Raw genomic sequence first — 11453 nt, 5'->3', positions numbered from 1 at the left:
TCTACTCCAGACTCAGTCCACTGCTTCCGCAGGTCCCCCAAGGTCTGGAATCGGTCCTTCTCCACAATCTTCCTCAGGGTCCGGTCACCACTTCTCGTTGTGCAGCGTTTTCTGCCACACTTTTTCCTTCCCACAGACTTCCCACTGAGGTGCCTTGATACAGCACTCTGGGAACAGCCTATTCGTTCAGAAATTCCTTTCTGTGTCTTACCCTCTTGCTTCAGGGTGTCAATGATGGCCTTCTGGACAGCAGTCAGGTCGGCAGTCTTACCCATGAATGTGGTTTTGAGTAATGAACCAGGCTGGGAGGAATCTTATGCAGGTGTTTAGAGTTAATTAGTTGATTCAGATGATTAGGTTAATAGCTCGTTTAGAGAACCTTTTCATGATATGCTAATTTTTTGAGATAGGAACTTTGGGTTTTCATGAGCTGTATGCCAAAATCACCAATATTAAAACAATAAGAGGCTTGAACTACCTTCAGTTGTGTGTAATGAATCTAAAATATATGAAAGTCTAATGTTTATCAGTACATTACAGGAAATAATGAACTTTATCACAATATGCTAATTTTTGGAGAAGGACCTGTGTTTGGCCGGATGTGTCCAATGTCCCCTAGAATCTGTCAATACAATGGTAGTGTAGTGGTAGAGAGCCCCACCCAATGTCAGCTGTGACCCTTTACCTGTGTGTGCCTAGTTTTACTCGTTACAGGCTTCCATTCCTGAATGAGAAATTTAATGGTATCCTCTTAATCTTCATTCTTTAATCTTCTTGTGTAAAATTAGAATTATGCTGGTTTTGCTCCATTATTGTACACGGGACAAGTGCAATATTATTATTTTATTCATTTACATTTAAGAATAGTGCCGCTGCAGCCTTAAGCTAATTGAAGACCTTTTTTTTTTTTACCTTTAATCGGAGACTGCTCTGTGTTGTAGACATATAGAACAGAATTAAACATCTATTAAAATATGTTATATTCATTCATTCCTCAACACGTGAAAAATACATGTTGTCTGGCTTGTATGCGAACATGGTTGCATTTATTCAAAAACATCTGCTAACATACTGCTAACAGCATCTTACCAACTTACAGGCGTTTCAAGGAACTCGTTCACTATTGGGGCAGTCGTGGCCTAGTGGTTAAGGAAGTGACCCCATAGTCAGAAGGTTGCCGGTTCGAATCCTGATCCGCTAAAGAGCCACTAAGCAAAGCACCGTCCCCACTCACTGCTCCCCGGGCCCCTGTCATGGTTGCCCACTGCTGCATCACCAGGGGTGATGGTTAAAAACAGAGGACACATTTTGTTGTGTCACCGTGAGCCGTGCTGCAGTGTTTCACAATGACAATCATTTCACTTTCACTATAATCTGGACTAAGGTTGTTAACTGTTCAAAAGCTCAAAATAAAGTTTTATTTGAAATGTCCCACTGTCTCGTTTGGTGGAGATCTGTTCCAAGTGGCCAACTGCCTGTTTCAGTTTTACTGAAGATGAAAGATGAACTACATCATTGTGCCAGTTCACCATTTTAGTGAAGTTGTCAGTAGTTTTTATGAGTATCAGTTGCAGCATAGTGTGCAGCATGTGTTTCGTTTCACCAGCAGAGGACACCAATGTGCCGCTCAACCGGCAGCGCTCTGCAAATGGAAAACACACATTTCCAGATCTGGAAAAGAATGGAAATGAAAACAATATGTGTTCCCCTCATAGACACAGTTCAAACATTATATACTCCACTGCTGTGGTCCTTCATTGGCGTCCTGGTTTTGGTCCAGCACCTCTTGGTGTAGATAGATTTCAGGTCATGGAGCTTGGAGGCTCTGATTGCACCACTCCCTGTCCTACTTGGTGCTGCTGCAAAGCAGGTGGAGATACTTCCCCTCGGGGGCAGATAGAAGTCTCTCACGAAGCATCTTATGGAAGAGAGGCGGTTTTTGTTGGTTGTGTATAGAAAAATGTGACATAAGCGGACCCGTAATTGGAAGGTTGCAGGTTCAAATTTTCTGCTCATTGCACATCTTCACATCATCCTATAATTGAGGATGTCACTGTAATTACAGTTAATATTTATTTAAACACTTTAGTCATCACTAACTTTTTATCTTCATTTATATTAAACTTTAACCTAACTCAGCATTTGTATGTAGAAAGCAAAGAAAGAATTTCATTGCAAAAAAAGAAATGTGAAGTGATTGTCATTGTGATACACTGCAGCACAGTACATGGTGACACAATAAAATTCGTCCTCTGCTTTTTACCATCCATTTGTATCCATGACAGGCGCCTGGGGAGCAGTGTCTGGGGACGACGCTTGGCTCCATGGATCGGAATTCGACCCGGCAAACTTCTGATTATGGGGCCATTTCCTTATCTGCTAGGCCACCACTTACCCATGTGACTTCTTCTGTTAAAAACAGTAATAAACTCTTTGAATCCTTGAACCGCCAAGGTGCCACTGAGGTCCCCTTGATCAAAGCACCGCCCCCACACACTGCTCCCCGGGCACCTGTCATGGCTACCCACTGCTCACTAAGGGTGATGGTTAAAAGCAGAGGACACTGTGTGTCACAATGACAAAATCACTTTTAGCCATGTTAGAAAATATTAATACAGCAGTATATTGCAACGATAGTGTATCGCTACAGGGACACCAAATATCTATATTTTTGTATACAAATGTAGTCTACCAGCAGTGGTGCTGAGCATTTTCTTTAGTGAGGTCAGCAGAGGTGAGAGTCAGCGTGCGACTACAACCTCCACTCCGGTAGAAGGCGCTGTACGGCTGGGTGCTTTGAATTGCTGCTTGGCATTTCAGGGAGAGTTGAATGGCAAAACATGACAGACCGGCTGTCATTATAGCGGCTGTCATTTGCAAACAACATTTGCAGTACAGACTTTGTTTAAAGGAAACGCAATTTGCAAGCTGTCATGCTTCTGTGAAATATTCAGGCAACACAACCATTTTACGAGTTCATTTACAGTACAACAAAACTGGAGCTTATCTACACAAAATGACAGATTACACTGGATACCGCAAACAAATTCCTTTATTAAAACCACACTGACTGTTTTATTTTCTTTCATTTGCACAGTTAAGTGAAAGTGATTTTGAAACACAGCACAGCACATGGGGACACAATAAAATGTGTCCTCTGCTTTTAACCCATCACCCTTTGAAAGGCGCCCAGGGAACAGTGGGTGGGGACAGTGCTTTGCTCAGTGGTACCTCAGTGCCACCATGGCAGTTCGGGATTCGAACCGGCAAACCTTCTGATTACAGAGCTGCTTCCTTAACCACTAGGCCACCACTGCCTCATATAAGGTATAATGCTTTTTCAATGATGATACCTTATGCGTTCTATCCCAATGTTTTTGTGCTAAAATCTAAGGACAATAAAGTTAAAATTCAGTTCTTAGTTAGGTTGTTTTGGCTGAATTAATGTGATCCACCCAGATCGTACACAGCTTCGTGTATTTCAGCTCTGTTTTATGTACAGTATCATGACCCATGTTTACGTATCATTCCAATACACAGTCCTAATGTACAGTAGAGTGATATAATCGTATCACAATCCATGTATCGTGATATGTATTGTATCGTGAGATCCTTGCCAATACACACATTTTACCCATTACTTTCCCCATTGCACATGTGTAGATCCCAATTGTACATTTACATATTTATTTTTTTGCTGCTATTTACCTCTGTTTTTGCTGCTAATACTTCTGTTTCTATCCACTTTCTGCCATAACAAATGCAATTTCCCACTTGTGGGACTAATAAAGATTGATCTTATCTTATCTTTGTTAAGTTTGAGGAGGACACCTACCACCCCCCGGCAACCCTTGAAATCTGATTGGCCACAGTGCCTGGCCACCCCCTATCAATTTTGCTATTTCAAAATCTGTGAGCAAACAGTTGTTTGCAATATTAAGTGTTTAATGATTTGCATATGCTGACTTTAAGTTCATAAGTAAGTTGTGTAGAGTTAGCATAGTGCCATCAAGTTAGGGTGACCAGATCTCCACTTTTCCCTGAACATGTCAGGGTTTTAGCCAGGAGTGCAAGGCAAAAGTTTGCTGCTTTTAAGAACTTGAAACTTTAAATGCCGTTATTCCATAGTTCAGTGTCGAAATAGTAGGGTAGATGATAAAAACAATGAAAGACCCACATGAAATGATCTCTTTGATCTCTTTCCCATACAAACCTAGTTTGCATGGGAAAGGAATATCCAGTTTGCATGAGAAAGGAATATCCATGGGAAAGGAATAGCCAGGAATATACAGGCATTCCACATAATAGTAATAATAATCCCCGTATCCTACAACAGGAAAGATCGGCACAGCTGGCCGACCTCAGCACAGACCTGGCAGTGTGGCACCTCAGTGGTCCTGTTCCTGCCAATCATTGTTTTTCAGATATTATTATCTACTTGAAATAATTGCATTAATAGAAATGCTTGTTTATATTCTAGAATTTAATGTGTTAAACACAAAATAGCTTGGTGGTCTTTCATTTGTTTCTTGTCCGTTTATGTTGAAATTTTAATTCTCGGTGATATACAAAAGTCATGGTGACATGTCATGGTGTCATGCAAAAGTGACACCCGATATTAAAAATAACCAATTGATGATAAAGCAAATAAAAGTATTCTGAATACATTACTAGCACAGAATACATTATTATGTACATTATAATCTGTGCAGTAATCACCAATCAGTAATTTTCTTACATTTTCACTATTTAAACATTTAGCCTGAAGGGTAAAAATGGAAAAACCAGTGAAATATTATAAGAGGAAGTTCAGTCCAAGTGCTTGAGTGACGGGAGCAGAGGGCAGCGTTTCTTTCCAGGAATGTGGAGCTGCAGAGCGCTGGAAACGTTTCATCAAATGCGAAACAGGGGCGCCACTACCTGCACACTCAGACAATTTTTTATGCAATTGACTGTACTTCAGAAGCAGGTTGCTGCGCACGTTTCTGTGCAGTCAGTCACTAGAAGCGTAACAATTTTGCTCAACTTCACAGAATCTTCAGTTGAAATGCTTCCAACTGCTCTGCCATGTTTTTCATGTGGAAGCGGAAAACCTGTTTAAAAATAATACTGTGTGTGTTTGTGTGTGTACATGTGCACACATGATGCTTGTGACCCAAAAGTTGGCTCCATAAAGGTGTTGTTTATTTCTCTGGCTGCTGATTGTTGGCATGCCCATATAAGGAGCCCTGGACCCGATTCTATGTCCAGATCCCTCCATCTGTGATCTGAATCATTTTTTTGTACCGTTTTTTTTTTTTCGCACGACACAGTTTTCAAAACAGCCAAGTGCTTGAGGAAATGTGTTTCCATCATCATCAGACCAACTGTGCTAAACCAGTTCCAGCCAGCCTGATGGTGACATCAGCAGAAAGCGAGAGGGTTCGCGCCTAAAGCTGATTACAAGTAGGTAGTGTTGGGAAGATTACTTTGGAAATATAATTAATTACAATTTCAGGTTACCCAGTTTCAATTACTATATGGAAGTAACTAATTACACGGGCAGTGTAATCAGCGGCCCCGTAATCAGAAGTTTGCCGGTTCATGTCCCGATCTGCCAAGGTACCTCTGAGGTCCCACTGAGCAAGGTACCGTCCCCACACATTGCTCCCCAGGCGCCTGTCATGGCTGCCCACTGCCCAAAAGCAGAGGACACATTTCATTGTGTCACTGTGTGCTGCACTGCAGTGTTTCACAATGAGTGACTTACAATCAGTAGTTACAGGGACAGTTTCCCTGGAGCAACTTAGATTTAAGTGTCAGGGACACAATAGTAGTAAGTGGGATTTGAACCTGGGTCTGGAGTGTGTTACCCACTAGGTTACTACCACCCACAGATTACTTTTGTAATCTGGCAGTGTTTACATTTTATAGCAGTACTAAACTCTTTGCTATACATGAATTATTACATGCCAATAACTTAAAGTTTATATTTACTCTGAGTATGTTTTTATTGTTTTTCTTTATTGTGGACACTGACTAATAATTGCAGTTGCTGACTTTAGTGATAGCTTTTGGTGGCAGGATACACTGATTGGTTGATAGATACCACTCCCATGACCACTTGCTACACCACTATTATTTAATATATCAGCAAGGTTTTGGATACAATATTAAAATGTAAGTAAACTGGAATTATGAATATTTCAGTAAGTAACTAATTTAATTACACATTTCCCTCCAGTAATTGTAACGGATTACAATTATATATGTATTTTTTATTATGTAATGCCATTAAAAGTAACTTTTACTCGTAGTGTTAAATTTGCTGTGTTTAAAAGTGTTTGGGTTCTAGGGCAGTTGAATGGGAGGATATAACAGCAGATGACATGTAAATCCACCTCTTGGCGCTATGAACGAGACGTTTTTTTTTTTTTTTTTTTTTACCATGTGGGGTGGTACCGCCAGTTTTGCTAAATTTACCATAACCGCATCATGTGACTCTTCTTCTTTCAAAATTATGAAAGCCACAGTGCTGTGCATTGTCCAAGGTCAATGTCACAGCCTGGCCTTAGTGGCCCCATGCCACTAAAGGTCACCATGTGAACATGGCACTTGTTTTTTTGGTTGATAATAGGCTCAAATGCTATAAGGCAACCCGGTGGACATAATGACTTCCATGCTTCACGCAGAAATACAGACAGTTGGAAAAGCAGAGTCAGTATCTTCAAAAGCGTCTCAGCATCTTCATTCTCGGTGGTGCTGATCTGGCAGTGATATGCAGGGGTAGGGAGGCAACCTCTTAATGCGCATGCTGCTGCCGAGCTCATAAATTAGTCCCTGGATCTGTAGCGCTTCATCCGCCAGCTTCATTTTACAAAGTGCGGGTGATAAAGGAGGCTTCTCAGCTGCCACTCACTGCAGGACTGCTCTCCAGTGCCTCAGTGGTGCCTGTGGGTTCTATGAACATTTGATGCACAACGTCTCAGTGAGGGGATATTCTTTTGACCAGTCAGAGCTTGCTGCCAGTCACTTCCAGTCAATCTGTATGGCAGAGAATCTTTGCACAGCATCTTCATTGTGAAGTTTATATTGGCTTTTAACTTCAAGACTATAGTAGCAAAAATCATATCCCAGTGTGTTGTATCCAAATCACATGACCTTTTTAAATAAGGATTGTGAAACTTATTGTGCCAAATCATGGAACTGGAGGATGTTGCCCAAACATTCCCATAATTTCATTCTCAATTGTACAAACAACATGCAAATCATGCACACATTCCATCTATTTAAGATTTTAAGTTTAATTTTCAATCTACCAGACAGGATTCATGCGGAGGGCTCTAAACAGAAAGTATCTCAGTTCATTGTGTGAAACATCTCACAATGGTATTCTGGGAAAAGTGTCCTATTCACTCTGGCAGCAGTCAAACATCATCAAACATTAAAAGCAGCCCTGTATAAAAACTTCAACATAAAGGACCTCAGGATGGATCTCTGCATGAATAAAGTTTTTTTTATCCTTGTTTTGAACTTTGAGGCCATTTCTGAATCTGAGTAGAAGTCTGTTCCATGACTGATGAGTGTCACAGCAGAGGTGTGATGTCCCGTTGTGGCTCCGCAGCCGACATTTTGCCATTTATTCACGGGTGAATCAACGTCATGATCATGGCTGAATCACTGTTGAATATCAATATCCAACATGGTTATACTTTTCAAATAAATACTTTACAAGTTTGAACGTATCTACTCATTTTGTGTGGTTTGCATTTTTTACATTAAAAAACCGAAGATGTTGGACTATGAAATAACACACATGAAGTTATGTAATAAATGAAAACGTTGTGTCTCTCCAAATCAGCAGCCTTTGCTGTGATGGCAGCATTTTCACACTCTTGGCTTTAAGCTGAACAACGGGCATGGTTTCCAACAGTCCTGAAGGTTTACATTGAACGCTCATGTTAATTTCATCTTTCAAGCGGACAATCTCATCAATAGTGAACAAAGCAGCCATGAAGGTAAAAAGAGGCGACTCTGAAAAAACAGACTTCACTGATACGACAAATACTAAATATGTTTCTTACATTGGAGTCTTCAAAATGGCTCTTTCTTAATCTCCATAACCATCACAGAGTACTCAATAAATGTTTGGGTTCATTTTGACAGGCTTGGGGAATTGGACACAAAAATCTTCTTGCCTTTTGCGCTCATGAGAAACAATTAACGTATTGAAGACACCACTGAAGGTTGTTCATTGAGTTTATCCATCTCTTGGAATCCAACTGTTTGTACAAATGTGACTATAAATCAATATCAACATCAGCTTTTAACCAATACTGATTGATCACACTGGCTATAGGTTCAGCCGGGTTCATTAGCTTATTGCATACTAGTCACATAAACATGGATTGCACTTCCCTCAGAATCTCGGAAGCAAACCTCTTAGCTTTGCCTTATTTCGTATCCCTTAATTGGGCATTAATTTGACTTTTAATGTGAAATACAGACTAATCAATTACTGTTTCACATTATGTAGAGGAATTCATTTAAAATCAAGTACTTTTGGAATTTCGCAGTAGCTGAGGCACTTTGTTATCTGGCTTGTAAAGAGGAGGTAAGTGAATCACCTACATGCATCCATGTCACACACACACATACACACCCACACACACACACACACAACCATGGCGTGACCTGCATGCATACACATAAACATGTTTGCTCCAATTCTAAAGAACGGAAATGACCACATGAGCGAGCAGATGGCTTAAGCAGAGCCGCGTCCTCAGTGTGTGTGAGTGTATGTGTGTGAGTTTACTGAAGAAGACGAGTCATTGATGAGCACCAGTCTCTCAGTGGGCAGGAAACACACACACACACACACACACTGAATAAAGTCATTCTCTCTGCCCTCCTCGTCCTCCTCCCCCAGCCTGCGATGAAAGTTGCTCGGTCACGCCGTGCGTGAAGGGGCATCGGCGGGCAGTTCTGGCTCACCTGCGACTGACCTGTTACAGTCGGGGGGAGAGGAGGACGGGGTGTGGCCTCACAGGAGCCCAACTTTAATTAAATCGGCCGCTGCGAGATAGGAATGCTTGGAGACGGCGCACTAAATATTGATTATGGGTTAAAGGCAATTAGAATAATGCAGAGAGAGGCCTGAGCACTTGGCTGGGGAGAGTCTGAGTTTAGCACAAAGCGAGTGAGTAATGGCACAGATTTAAATGCAGACTATCTTACAGGAAGGAGTCCAGAAATGTGTGCTCAGCTTGGCCCCGGTGGAGGCTAAACAGGAGTTTAAGAAAAGAGCCTATCAAGTGCCTTAATGCAGCAGCCGCTCTGGTAAATGAAACTTTTGGAAATGGTGTGCGGCTGTTTGCGAATGCACGTCCTGTTTCGGCCATATGGTTGAGTGTGTCACTGAGCAGGCGCGCGCGTGTGTGTCACATACTGTTAGGCCAAATCAGAACAACACTGCTAATCATAGTCTGTGTGTGTGTTAATCATTTTAACACCAGAGCTCCGGCCAACAGACCAATTGCAACAACTGCCATGCGTGTCAGCATGCACAGCCACAACTGAACACCATTCCTTTTTAAAAGTACCCAACATCACTAATCAGCACCAAATCACCAAATCCGAATCCAACATTACTAGCCATTTTATTAAATAAAATGTTATGTTCATCCACTGTTTTGAATAGTAAAAACATATGTGGCTTATGTTAACCGTCATTTCCACCAAGCAGTAGAAGCTTAACCATAACTGCAGTGGCTCACATGGAATCTTTGGTAAAAGTGCGGGTGCTGTGTGTATCAGACAGGCTCCAGACTGGAGATGAGATGGTGAGTCCAGAGCCAAACAACAGCCGCTATGCATTAGTGAAATTAACCTGGTTCCGTGGCCGCTGTGATCAGCAGCGGAGAGGAAAATTGAGGATAAAGTTAAGGAAAAGGGGCACCGACTCTGTGTGTGTATATATATATATGGGTGTGTGTGTGTGTGTGATTTCCTTTTTGCCTTCTGGCCACTTCCACTGGACACAGATGGTTCAGGCGCTGTAGTGACTACAAACCGATAAACACACTCACAAACACACAATCCCACCTCTACGTACCTACACAGAAAACACACACACCCATCACAACACACAGTTCCATTGCAGACTTTCAATTCAGTCACTTTCAGTCAATGTGAGAGAAATGTAACATTCTCGATAAATGACTGAAATGTACATGACTAAATAATCTTTACAAATGACGCATATATAAAATGTGTTACAATTCCTACAATTGTACACACACTCACCATACAACATCAGTACACTCCCTCATACACAAGCCCACATTCAGACTTGTATAGAGACTATGCACAAAGCCACATGGACACGCCTTGCTGTAATTATGAATCATGTGCTCAGTACCGGCAGTCTGTTCCTATGCACAGTCTCAGTCATGCACCTTGCAGCACGATGCAATCAAGTTGAGAGGCAGTTCAAGTCAACAGAACAGTTAAAGCACTGTATTGAATTACTACAGGCTCTGTACTCAACGTGACAGTGCTATTATTTGACAAAGGAATGCAAAAGGGTTTAATTTTGCTTCTATGATTGATCGCGTTTTCTGCATAGGCGAGGTGAGGAGAGGCGCTTTGAACCACATCCAGGGTGGAAAGAGCGTAATGATGCAGAAGGGAGGAGCTGTTTCGCCAAGATGATATTTATACACACATATACACACAGAGTGTGTGCTGTGCTCCAAAGAAGCTTTTGCAGTAATTGGGCTACATTAGCCAGAAATCAATTCACTAAATGCACCTTGAAAACGTGCAGCTGCCTTGGGCCGAGACGGGCCGCTTCGATTTCAGCGCACGTGCACACACGCAACATGTCTGGCCATGCGCTGTATACACACTTCAACACACTTAATTCATCATTAACACTGTAAATGCCTGTACCCATCAGCAGTGAGGGCAACGTGTCAGAGCTAAACACAATCCTGGAGTGCAAATTCTGACTCCAGAGATGGGTTGTCCTAAAGCCACGCCCCTATTACATATCCATCCAAATGTTCCTGTTTGTAAAGAATGCACTAGGGAGTCTGTAGGGTGTTTAGTGGGTATGAACCAGAAGGCCATAAAGTCCCAGGTTCAAACCTCACTTACTACCATTGTGTCCCTGAGCAAGACCCTTAACCCTGAGTGTCCCTGGCGTTTCATAAATGCCATAAATGTAAATGTGTGTAAATGCTCAGCAGGCAAATGGTATCTGGGAGAACTACTTCCATCCCTGGTTCTGGAGCTTCATGTAGCAGAAATCACTCCGACAAAAATCTACTTGGAAATGTGAATAAAATGACCCACAACAAGTTTTGTATATAGAATCTGTGTACAGACTTTCCAAAAGGGCATCAGTGTGAGGAATGAGGAAAAAGCAAAACAATTTCAAGTGAAGTAACCAATATTTTATGAAACTC

The sequence above is a fragment of the Denticeps clupeoides genome, chromosome 2 (genome assembly GCF_900700375.1).
Source record: "Denticeps clupeoides chromosome 2, fDenClu1.1, whole genome shotgun sequence".
In the NCBI taxonomy this organism is placed as follows: domain Eukaryota; kingdom Metazoa; phylum Chordata; class Actinopteri; order Clupeiformes; family Denticipitidae; genus Denticeps; species Denticeps clupeoides.
The sequence above is the reverse complement of the archived record's forward strand: the minus strand, read 5'-3'. Positions refer to the sequence as shown.